The sequence below is a fragment of the Neodiprion fabricii genome, chromosome 1, assembly GCF_021155785.1.
Source record: "Neodiprion fabricii isolate iyNeoFabr1 chromosome 1, iyNeoFabr1.1, whole genome shotgun sequence".
Taxonomy (NCBI): Eukaryota; Metazoa; Arthropoda; class Insecta; order Hymenoptera; family Diprionidae; genus Neodiprion; species Neodiprion fabricii.
In genome coordinates, this window is record NC_060239.1 from 3,310,623 (window position 1) to 3,321,147 (window position 10,525).

The following is a 10,525-nucleotide window of genomic DNA, read 5'->3' on the forward strand; positions in this document are numbered from 1 at the left end:
GCATACAGGGATCTAAGTATATACCGCATATATACACACATATATGTATATATATATACACATGCATATATATATATATACATACCTATACTGAAAGAACAAAAACACGTCATGAAAAAATGAGAAATGCGACAAAAAAAAAAAAAAATCGATAAAAAATAACTGACTAATGAATAAAATTAAAGTAAACTTGATAAAGAAAATTATTAAATTGTACATAATTATTATTGAAAATAACGAAAAAAAAAAAAAAAAAGAAAACAAAAAAACAAATGAATACCATGCGGAAGATGAGAAGTGAGTGAAGAGAAAGAAAAAAAAATACAAAAACAAAAAAACAAAAAAAAAAACATACGATATAACGCGATATTAATGATGTTGTTATTGTACGCGGGATTTTTTCCTTACGGAACGAGGATGCATTTCGAATCCTGAAATTTGAATTTCTTTTCGTTTTTTTGTTCATCACCCCTTTCGTTGTTTTCGACGTGCGTTTACGTCAATTATTGTATAAATCGAGAGAAAAAAGGAAAAGGAATACTCAAAGCTTTCCGAAATGCATCCTTGTTAGATCGTGAGTGCCCGGTATCGTATAGACATATTTAAATAACTAAATAATAGTAATTATTATTAATTATATCGAGAGTGAGTCTGTTGCTAGTGACTTGGTCCAGTGTTAATAATGTATTTTATTTGTTTCGTTACACGATTTTTTCCATTTTTCTTTTTTTTTTTTTGTTTTTTTTTCTTCTTTATTTTTATGAAACTTGTTTTCTCGTTGTTTCTCGCCGCGTGTCGTATACACGCTCCGTACCTATGAACGCCCATAGCTGTGGTAAACTTTCAAGCACCCTCGGCAGAACGACGAGGCTTCGACTTCGAATTCTCGGACAGACGGATGGATGATAACGAATAACAATGATAATAATTAGTAGGAACGATATTCTGAAATCATTATCATATATTTTCTTTTTCTTCCACCGTAATATACGTATAAATAATAAATATATATCCATCGACTGTAACTGTAATACGGGTTGATCAATGTTAGCTCCGATTGATCGAGCGATCGAAACTCCTTATTCGATGCAAGAGGGTGGCGCGCGCTGGTGCGTTCACTTACTTAAGTTAAGCTCAAGTATTACGTTCGCGTAGCGTTTGCAAATGTTACTTCATTCCATGTAATATACGTAATAGACTAACTAAAATACCTACCTACTACATCTACGTAACCCTAGAGCACCGTACGTGTAAGATCATATGATTATATAACTTAAATTGTAATTATTAAATGGTATGACGTCAAAAAAAAAAAAAAAAACAACTCAGGCAAATCGTCATTCAGTCATTTCGTATTCTAAATATTATCAAACTGTATGTATACTTGAAACCGATTTCCCAGCATGCAAACTATTTCAAAGGACACCATATCAAAATTCATTTTTACTTCTCAGCAAGAATATTGTGCAAATACGCCTCACCGCGAAAGTTGGAATGAGTCGTTTCTTTTTCTTTTTTTTTTCGTACAAATACGGTTCTTCGCTAAAATTGAAATTCACTGTTCCATCTCAGAAACGGAAATGTGGCGTATGTCAGATTAGAATTTTTTTCAATCAAGCCACAACTGATATGACCATCAGTTTGAAAGACGTAGAATATCAAGTCACGGTTTAACTAAATTTCTAATTGAGAAACCAAGCAACCGGTGTATTGATCACAGCGCGTTAAACTAATCGCCGAAATTTTACAATACATTGCTTTACTTCGATCTTATTTCAAGAAATTGAACCGGCATCGCCGTGTCCAGAGAGTCCTTCAATTCGAAGCAACCTCCCATGCGCTAACGTGTGTGTGTGTAAATCATATATTTATTTACAGTCTCGCATCATTGGCGATAAGATCACGTGACAACTACGGGGGGTCGACCTAGTGACACCCCCGACATAGAGACGCGAGGTGCGGGGGCGAAGAACTAAAAGTCACGGTTGCGCCCGGCTATCTCAAGTCAGTGAGTTGGCCGGTTGTCCGGCAAACCGAAACTGGTTGTTCAAGCTACCGCCGATGATCAAGCACCTTTGAATCGTTACCCGAGTATCACGTCGCATTATCGATACACTCCGGTATACAACCATGACACGAGGAAAAAAGAAGACCGTTTCGTTTGTGCACCGCAGGTTGCACCCTTTCGGTACGGTGCTTTATCACCCGCGGTCGAAGACTGGAAGCTCGCATTGGCCGATTAAAACCGAGGGGTTAACCACGCCAAGAAGTCATTCGAAGCGACGCACTCGCTCGAGTTCACGTGCGCTCTGATCCGTTCCAAAGTGGTCAAGTACCTCGGGACTGAAACGGATCCTGCTACGAAGCAGGATCCACGAGTCGGTGTTTTTTCCCACGGTTGCCGGGCGGTGGTGCGCAGGTATTTCCACGTCTTAAATGACTCACGAATTATATGCAGTGGTAAAAATTAGGTCGAGGAAAAGGATTCCGCTTCGCGCCCAGCGTCCTCCGGCGAGCTTAAGAAGGGTGTAAAAATTTTCGGTGAAGGATCTCGCGCGGCCGCATAGTTGGAATAATTATAACTCAGGCTGCCCTACTAAATCAAGTGTGGCTGGTACCTTTTTAAGCTCCTTCGCGGCACTAAAGAATCTTCGGTCAGGGCCTTCCGCCATCTATCTGGATGGACCTAGGGGGAGGATGCGCGTATAGGTTAACGGGGGCTACTACCTGTGATCGCGAGGAGAGGAAGGAGTTCGGCGGTGCGGCTCGGCGGGCGAAGCGGCCCTCAGATAACGCAATCTTGAGTTATTTACGGCAACAGAGTGTCGGAGACGCGTTGCGCCGCGTTGCTTTGCGCCCCGCTGATCGTCCTACGCACTTGCCGCCCGGATTCAGCGTGTAATAAGCTGTTCACCGAGTGTCGCTTGCACGCGTAATTCTATAAATATTAATAATAATTTATCGCGTCAGTCCTGCGGACGGGCGCTTTGCCTGCGTTTGTAACTCGGAGTGAGATTCGTGTGCAAGAGTATTAGCATTCCATATATCGCTTAACGCGTTTGCGTCATTTATTTTTATACCGTTACCGCAACCGAGCGGCCGCGCACCACTTCGTAATTAATATTGCACATGCCTATGATAGGTGGCTGCGTATGTCGAATGTACGTAGGTGAATGCGTAAATGCGCACGCGTCGCGTGAGGCTAGTTTTCATTTAGATCGGGTGAACTTAGAGTTAAATGTAGCGAATCGGAGAGGTGTTCCGTACACGAATTACAAAAGTGAAAGAGAAAAAAATCGTCAAGAAAGAATTCTTTCCAGAGACGTGCAGTTATTGAGCTCAACTTATGGTGAACCACCTCCGTACTCGGTGCAGGAAAACTGACTTCCGTCGTTTCTCAGCGATTGCATTAGAGCGAATATCTGTCAAACATTTTTTCTTAATGTCCCTAATTTTTTTTTTTATTGGCCAGTCGAACGCGCGCGATATCGTCGGCTGAATCTGATCCCGTACTTAATGCATTGCAACGCGTCGCGGCCCGGCGCGGTTCGTTAAAAAGCTCGTTTCAGACTCGTGTTATGCTCCGCGTTGAATGAAGCTTCATTTGCAAAGTTTTCAACAAAAAGAAAAACAAACGGTGTACAGAATTATATAAAAGTTACTCAACGCAGCGCGCTTTTAACTTATACATATACGTATATACAGTATATACGAGGTCTTCGTGTCAATAGGTGTATAATGCCTCTCGCCTGCCGCCAGTCACTCACTCAGTCAGTCATTGATACTCCCGAGTGATTAATGAGGAGGATTCAAGGTGTGGGGCTGCAGGGACGGGTCTAACAGAAAACCAAAAGAACCCTTTCGCCGCCCGCAGCGGCCGAACGCGGCTTGTAGAGTCTCAAAAAATGTGGCCGGAATTAAACAAGTTCGTTTTTTATTTATTTCGCACGATACAGCTGCGCTGAGTTGTCGGTATGGAAAATTGTACAATACGAGAAAACGTACAACAGATAGATACGTGGATAGTTTATTATTTCCCCGTCACAGTATTGGGCAATTTTAATGGTACATACAGACAATGAGCGGTACAAGATATGGATAGCCGAGTAATAATTACAGTAAAGCTAGAACGCGTGCGGTGCAAAAGAGCATCGTAGAAATGGACTGCGGGTCTGCGGAGATGGCAAAAGCAGCAGCAAAGAGGGTACGAAGGTTGTCTTTGCTGAAAGAGCGACAGCGTCGGGGAGGTCTGAAGAAATCGGGATCAGGGACTCCGGAGACTTTGGAAGAAGTTTAGTAAAACTCTTGGCCGAGAAGGAAGATGCGTTGCTTCGGGTGGGTAGGTAGGTAGGTACAAACGTACGATACATATGTAGGTTTGTACATCGAGGTAGGTACGCGGGGCTCGTCTCTGTCCGTTCGAACGTCCGTCTGTCCCTCCGTTGGCTGTCCGCAAACGGAGCGGAGCAAGACTTCAGCACACTCACTCCTGTACGACGGAGTCTGAATAACAAATCTCTCCAATTCACATGTCGACATCAAAGAAGATAATATAAACGCTGCGTCGATACATCGTCTACAAAACCTTAATGTTTTATTAATGCGATCTCCGTACCATCTCGCCGCATCCAGGTTTCGTCCTCTCCTCTCTTCTATATCCTATCCTGTCGAGCGATGTCCTATTTCGCTTCAAGCTCCGTTTTATGTCGATTTACTTTGTTTCGCTACGCGCGATCTCATGGGAGAACCGGGCTTACCCCAGACTTTGAGCTTCGTCGATAAAAAGCACACCTCCGAAGATCCGACGAGTACAATATGAGTTACCGATTAGAAATTTTTACTCTTCCCGAAGGATGACGAAACGAAAATCTCTGTCACAGGTCCGTCGGGCGAATGTATAACGGTTATTCAAAGCTTAGTTGAGTAAAGTATTTCGGCAACTGTGTACAAGAATGTTTTAACACCAGCTCGTGTATGCAACCACTGTCAAGGCGGTCTTTCACTTTCACAGAATCACCCCACTTACACGGTTTTTTTTGCGGTAGAAACGAAACGGTATGTACGGGGATGACGGCGCGTAGGCCGGTAAAAAGATTGGTGACGATTCTTAATTGCCGTGACAGGATCGCCAGGCATGCGGTCCTGCCAGGAGGTCTCTCGGGCCGGAGGATGGCGCGCGGCTATTTCACGCGCCGATGTGTGCGCACGGTCAGAGCGCTTCGACGTCATACGAGGGCTTTAGGACCCCGGGTACGCGTTACAAAATGCTTGCGTATGGAAGCTGGAGGAAAGCACCGCGCGCCGCGCGTTTAATCGCATGCAGGAATGCAGGCAGCGCGGTTGCGGGAACCGAACTGACGTGAAACCGAGTTTTCAAACTCCGGGTGCACTCTCAGAGGTCCACCCTGATCGCTCGCTCTCTTCTTCCTTGAGGCTGAACTCGGGCTTTCCGAGTCCCGATGCCGGATCACAGCGACTGCGGCACCGGCTGATTCTTTCTGAGTGACAGCGCTGCGCATCAAGTTTATATGCGCGTGTGTTTAAGCCGGCATGCACGGTGCAGCACACTCGGCGATCCCGGTATTATACACATCTATATATAACTACTTGCGCGAGATCCGTCTTCGCCCGGTAAGCAGAAGAGCTTTTAAACAAAGGGGACTGACTGCCGTGCGGGGTTTTCATTACGTCATTTTTTTTTTTTTTTTTATTGTTTTTCATGTTTTTTTCTTCAACGCGTAAGCTCTTCGAATGTTTACAATGTTGCACGGGTTATTTCTCTTCTTCTGCTTACGTCTTGGTGAAAAATTGAACGAACAAGATAAAAAAAAAAAAAGAAAAAAGATGACGAGGTGGCGGAAAAGGAGGATGATGATGATGATGATGATGAGGAGGAAGGTGAAAAAATACAACAACATGCGTGTGCCGTTACACTTGTTCACGTTTATCCAAACAACACGTCGTCACTTTTCAACTTCCGCTGATTAATCGAATTTTAAATCAAAACATGGCGAGGCGACCCTCAAGCACTGGCGGGAAATTCGAACACATTGTGGGGGGGGGGGATAAATTCATTCATGCGGAGAAGAAATAACTGCTCGATAACGCGTTGTTATAATATAACAGCAGCCGTTAATTAGTCTTTTGATGTGTATAATCCCTTACGGGAGAAAATTTGTCAGACGTCGACTGGCCGCAGTTTGATAAAATGAAAGTGTAACGAATTCTCAGAACAAATTCAGATCGCGTTCAAATCGTCTATTCTCTGATTGTTTGTAAAAGACCCTTTTGCCCCGCGTTAAGATGAGCATAGAATTTATTCACGCTCCTATACAGGAATCAATCACGGCATAAATAAAGTTCGAAAAAAAATTTACCGACTCATGTATCTCAATCGTTGTTCGCTCACTCTTCTCCTACATCCAAAGCGAGCTGACCCAGAAATGGAAAAGCATTTTATCTCCCCGTCAGCACGGAATCTTTCTCGATACAATCACAAAGCTTCTACCACGGCTTCCTGTTTTCTCACCTTATAATTCCTGGGAAATATTCACGCGGAGCGATTGTCAATCAGCGTTCGTCGGCTAATGACGAGATTCCGATACCGACGTCGAGGCGCGTTACGACCGGAATGAAACTCGTCTGGCCCCCGACCGATACGCGAGACAGCTTCGCTCTTGCAACGTCGGTCGGAATTCGAAATATCTGCGAGTTTCCAAGATGTAATAACGAACGACAGTATGAGAGAGGAGAGAACGAGAGGATAACAAACGAAACGAGAAAGTCTGCGGCGAGGGTGCGGGTCTCGTCCCGGGCAGGCGGGGCGGCGGAACTCCGGGGTTCATCTGTGTATGTGTGTTTGTAGCGGGAGCCTCCGGTGTTTTCCGGACAAAAATTAATGATCCTTCTTCCCCCGAGCCACTCGGCGTTCTCCAACTTTCCTCGCATTTCCAATTATATACCTGCGCCCTGCACAGGTTACAGTGCCGAATACATCATGCGGCGAAAACCGTGCTCCGTTGCCGCTCGATCGGGGACCTCGCGGGGTTTTGGGTCCTGTCTGACCTCGCGGCGTGTGGCCGGGAAACATGGCGAAAAGTGCGAGTCCGACCGGAAGGCTGGACTGCAAGGCTTGCGCTGATTTATAAGCGGAACCCTTTTGGGCAAAATTCGCGCAAGGTCGTGCGGCCGGTGGGAATAGTGAGTGTGCCCGGTGCCAATAAAGGCACAAAGGCCCTTGCTCGGCCTCGATTTGCATGAAAGCGAGTCCTGCAATAATTTTCTTTCGCCGGACGGGCGAAAAGGGTTTCCTCTTGCAACGGCAGCGGCGGAGGAAAAGCGGAAAATTCCGGGAAACGAGGAGCCGAAGACGGGCCCCGATTCCCAAGGGAATCGACGTTGCGCGGTAAGGGCATAAATCAATTAAAGTGTAAATTATAATGTGCACCAGTGGCGTGCAGGCTAAACAACCACCTGTTGAACTCCGAGCCGGGAAGGGATAAAGGGTTGAAACGCCGTCGGCGTTATCCCGTAAATTTCCTCCCCGGTTTGGCTCTGATCTCCGCGCGGCTTGCTATCTCCGGGTTAATGTGTGCTCGTGCAAACGCTTCCACACTCTCTCGGCACACGCGGTCGTCCTCTCATCTCGCTACGTGATCCGCCCACGTGCTTCCGTTTCCTAATACGCGTTCCCCGTTGTCCCGGTGTCGAGCCCCGCGTTATCGCCAACCGGTTATTCACCGCGTCCAGTTTTGCGAAGGCTTTGAATTTTGTGACGAACAGTTGCGGCGAAAATTCCTACTCGTTGTGCAAATACAGCCGCGAAAAATTGAGGAAATATATGGGTTCGGCGATCGGACGGAAGCCGAGGAGTAACTAAATGTTTTTGCACTTTTTGTTTCCGGAGACCGCGAAGCGGGGGATCGTCGCAAGTATAAAGAAATCAGTGAATCGTAACTCAATCAGGGGTAGATTCCTTCTAGATAAATTGTTTATTGATTAGTTCGGCTCCGTGGGTGGGTGCTGGCTGTCGGGGTGGTGAGAGCCGCTCGATTCACCCATACCAGCGTCTCGGAACTTCCGTGGCTGTAACTTTCTTTGTCTTTACCCTGTAGGCGTTTCTTTCTGCGCTCAAATCGATGCTTGAAAAATATCAAATACGCAGGGGTGCGAGTCATTTCTCTTTTCCGTCTGCACCGCATTCGACTGTAGTTATTCTCGACAGTTCGACGCCGTGGGCGCAGTTCTCACAACCTTTGGATTTGAATTCGTGCAATTTCGTCCGTAAAGTACCTCGCGTATTCTCAAAAAGTCGTCGGTTGAAACTGCTTGAAGAATTCCAAATAAATAAAGAAATAAATTGTAGAGTGGAAGCATTCCGCCAAATGATTTCCGGAGTATTGAATTACCGATGGATATGCAACGGTCGTATCAGATTCACGAATCTTGGAAAAGAAAACGAAGTCTGCGATTCTCCAATTCAACTTACTCAATGAACTCACGATTGTCGGTACAGCTACGCGAGTTCGTCTAGAAATTGTTACCCATCGACCGTCTGTCTAGCCTGCGAAGCGAACCAAAGCAAAGTAACCACAGAAGCTTTCAAATCGCAAAGGGCTGTTCCTCAAGACGATTAAAGCACACCGGAGATTAGTAGAAATAGATTGAATGTCTTGTCGGTTACGGATGACTTGAGAACTTCTCGAACACAGACGTTGACATTGAAACTTAGAAACTAAAATTCGCAGAATAAAAAGACTTAAATATGTTGCAGACGATGATACCGTACGTACATTTAACGTGAAATGAAAGACTGAAATTGCACCGCATTCTTTGAGATCCCGTCAGTCTCGAGAATAGAAAAAAACTCCATAGACCAGAAGTTGTCAATACCGCGGGTTTCTAATTTCGCGAGTTGAATTTGCAGTCTCGGGTAACGTTCGTTGAGTCTTTCTCTCTGCGCGCGGTTGGCAAGCATCGTCGGTTCGGCTGTCACCGACTTGGTAGTATAATAAGGCAGGAAAGTCAAAGAGTAGCTCCGTATAGCTTGCAAAGGAGTTTGCCGTCGAGGAGGTGAGGTGGAATGGGGGAGGACAAGGGGATGGGGTGAAGAGGGGGGAAGAGGGCCAGAACTGTTTTCACCGACATCCAGTCAAGCCAGCCACATCGCCGCGGGTCCCGACGAAGTGTGCGCGGGCAAGGGAGTTCTGTGGCCGTCACGTCAGAGTGACGAGAACCCCCGCCATCCCCCGACATCACCGCTACTCGCCCCCGTGAAGCCCCATCCGCGCCTCGCACCCCCTTCGCTTCAGTTCGCTTCACCCCCGCCGACTAGTAGTCGAGGAATTCGAGTTGCCATAAATCTCCCTTGACGGGCGCGATGCCGCGGGGCCAAGGGGCGCTCGTGGTGAGGGTTCGGAACCCGCTACGCGAGGAATTGTAATAGTTTTGCAGGAGGCTTTCGCGAAGCGGTGCGGCTAATACAACCAGGCTTCAAGGCTGGAGCCGGAGCACGCAGTTTTGCACCTAGACGTATCGAAGATCGAAGAGTGTGAGAGCGCCGGGTAAGGAGGAGCGAAAATTTGCACCCCCGTTTTGCGGGGGCAGAAAAGATCCCGCCAAAGCGAGGGGCGAGAGGCGTACGAAATTCCTCAGGCACTCGAACTCGCGACTGTACGCGAAATGCTGCGGTAGGTTAGAAAAATTTGGACTTGGAACGATTTTAAGGGTGAAATTCATTTCGGGGGCTTAAAACGGGAATAGTTTGCCTTCCTTCCTCCTTCCCTTTATCCTCACGTTACGGATTGTATGGATCTCGCGGGGGTTAATGGAGGGGGTATATCCATCAACCACCCAGAAACGGAGACTCACGGGAGCCGCGTCAAAACCCGGCAGAAGCCTGAAAGAAGCGAAAAAGGAACGAGGCGAGGAACCGGAGTGAGTTCTGGGCCCGCAAACATCTTTATCCATTTTATTATCATTTTTTCCCGGCGATATCGATTCTCCGCAGTTATCAAAACATCAACAATAACACCTCAACTCTCCGCTCGTAATATTAATCACTCTCTTCCTCGGTCCGCTGAACTTGAAGGTGTAATCGCATCTCTGCGCAGAAAGGAATTCCGGAATTATTGCACTTCGGAAGAATCCGAAATGAAAACTGCTTCCGTAATAAATTTTTTTTTTTTTTTATCTTCTCTTACGGACGTGGTAACGGAAGAAAAGCAGAATTGCCGTATCAAACCTTGTGAGAAAAGTTCTTCACTTGGAGTAAATTCTCTGAAGAAATGATAAAATTCAGCTTCTAGTTACTCCGGCAACTATTAGGTATCTCAACCTTTATTTCTTTCCCGCGTGACAAAGTGGGTGGTCACTTTTCTAAATTTTCTCAACGAGCCTGAAATTTCGTGAATTTGTTACCACGGCTGCAGCACGACTTCACGCATTTCCTTGCCAACTGAAGACGACACCGTCTGACGAGCGGAAGAACCGGACGGCATGAGTTGGGGGCGTTCTACGTCATCTC